Source organism: Morus notabilis, unplaced genomic scaffold (genome assembly GCF_000414095.1).
Source record: "Morus notabilis unplaced genomic scaffold, ASM41409v2 Scaffold241, whole genome shotgun sequence".
Lineage (NCBI taxonomy): Eukaryota > Viridiplantae > Streptophyta > Magnoliopsida > Rosales > Moraceae > Morus > Morus notabilis.
In genome coordinates this window covers 291032-293475 of record NW_010358037.1, presented here as the reverse complement: position 1 = coordinate 293475, position 2444 = coordinate 291032, and positions in this window count along the sequence as shown.

Genomic DNA, 2444 nt, shown 5'->3' with positions numbered 1-2444 from the left:
AAACATCTTTTAATTAACTTTAGTTTTCCTTATTTTGATATTTAGATCTATTTAATGAGGTATTATAATGTGATTAATTAGACACTAATTAAGATACTAAAAATTAAACAAATGATTTGAATCTGCAGAGGAGGTTTTTTTTTTTTTTTTTTTTAGGTTGCTGATTCGTAGACTGAAATTTCTTCGGAATTCTGGAGTCTTAAAATTCCACTGATGGGAAGTTTCCATGCAATTCCCAAAACTATACGTTTGCCGAAAAGAGAGACATTCTTCCTTGGCCTTGGGGATTATTATTATTATTATTATGATCATCATCATCATCATCATCATTATTATCATCATTATTATCATCATCATCATTATTATTATTATTATTATTATTATTATTATTATTATTATTATTATTATTATTAATAACAGTGTAGCTTAGTAGATGGGCTCAACGGTTATTGAGTAAGACAAACTAAAAAGCTCTATTAATTTTGATTATTTTTCTAACCAATTTAGCCAGCAGTTTAATTGTTACTTCATTTTCTATAATTGACAGGACCAAGAGTAGGCACTACATTTTTTTTTTTTTTTTTTGGGAAGGACTAGATCTGCGTTTCTGAAAACGATTTAATGGCATCGGAGTAAAATTTCTCCTACAAGAACAAACTTGTGTACATCGCTAGCTCCAAGAAATTAATTAATTATACACATATATATATTCAGCTTGTTAGATCATACAGAACAAGTCAGCCGGTAGAAGACCGCATTATCTATGACAGCTGATGGAGACTTTTTTTAATACGTGCAACGTTAACATCGCCTGGACGAAATCTTTTATATAGATCAACTAGATTTCGATCAGCCAAGCAAAAGAGGTTTATCACAAGCTTGGGCTTACAAAGGGGCTCCCCAATTACTCCAATTCAGTTTTGAAACATATTAATGGCGGCGGGCTTGCCAAAGTGGCTGACAGAGAGTGATGTAAAAAGCAAACTGTCAGTTCCTAGGGATTGGTGGGAGATAATTAGGCCGCTTTTCGGGGAAGAACTAGACCGCCGCCATGAGATCGAGCTGTGGGCGGTCGATGGCGTCGGGATGTTCTGGGAGTTCCGGTGCGCCGTCCGACAGAAAGGGCGTTACAAGAAGCCAGTTCTTCAGTCTGATGGTTGGCTCAAGTTTGTCAACTACAAGGGGCTTGAAGTTGGGGACATAGTCATTCTTGAGACAGTTGAGAACCGATTCCGAGGTACGAGGTTTCTGCTTAGAGCTCTCAAGTATCACGCTGGTGGTCACTACTGGTTTGACGTGTAGCCATTAATGTGTTTGTGTGTTACTATATAGTTGTCATGTTCAGCGACTGTCGTACGTTGTTACTTTTCCTATTTTGGGACGTATTGTTGTTGTTGTTGTTGTCGTCGTTCTTGTTCTCGATGGCAGTCCTACTTGAAATTACTTGAGAGTCCTTTTAGTGCTTTTAGAATTTTATGTGAGGGAGCTACCATGCATGCTCTTTTTGGTTAAGTAATCTCTTTCCTAGTACAACATATTATTATTATTATTAATGATGGATTATTTGTGTTTGGTTTCCCTTTTGGTGACAGGCAGCGAACAAATTAAAGAAGAAAAGTAAAGGAAGAAGAGAAACAGACAAAGATTTTTAACATATTTTGGAAATAATATGCAGAGAATAGAAAAAGTTCATTTAGACTCATGTTTTAACATACTTTGATTTTCACATATAAGTACATGCTACGACAGAAGTAGGCCTAAGGTTTATTATGAGTTATCCTTTTTTTTTTTTTTTTTTTTTTTGTTTGGAAGGATATTTTAACCTATTCATTCCGGGAATTCACTAATTTTTAGTTTGGTCTTCTTTGATGATCATAAACATTACGGCCAAAAACAAAATAGTGAAAAAAGGGGGAAATATGTATCTGATTTAAATGCCAAGAAAGCTAATTATTAAAAACGGTTAAAATTGAAAATGCCAAAAGAAAGAAGTACAACAATATGTTAAATCCAAGGCCACGCAAGAAACTGCGCTTTCAGGGCTTCGCTTAATAGCAGTCCTTAACCCCAGTAAATCGTCACGCTCGAGCAAACCCAAAATATACGTTTGTTCTTTTGGTTTCTTTGCGATTTCATGTATATAAACAGTAACTGTTTAGGTAATCTAATGGCTTAGTTTAGTAGTGCTGTAGATTTAAAAAAAATTACTTTTAGTTATGTTGAAGGAAGAAACAATTGTTACAAAAATAGCTGAGTGTTTAGTAAATTATAATTATAATAGCTGTGCTGGTTCTAAAATCAGTATTATAACGTTTGGTAAATTATGAGATTAAATTGCTGTGGATAGTTAAAAATTACGACTATATTATATTATACTATAATATAGTATATATATATATATAATTACAATATAATATATATTTATTATTATATTTAATATAATA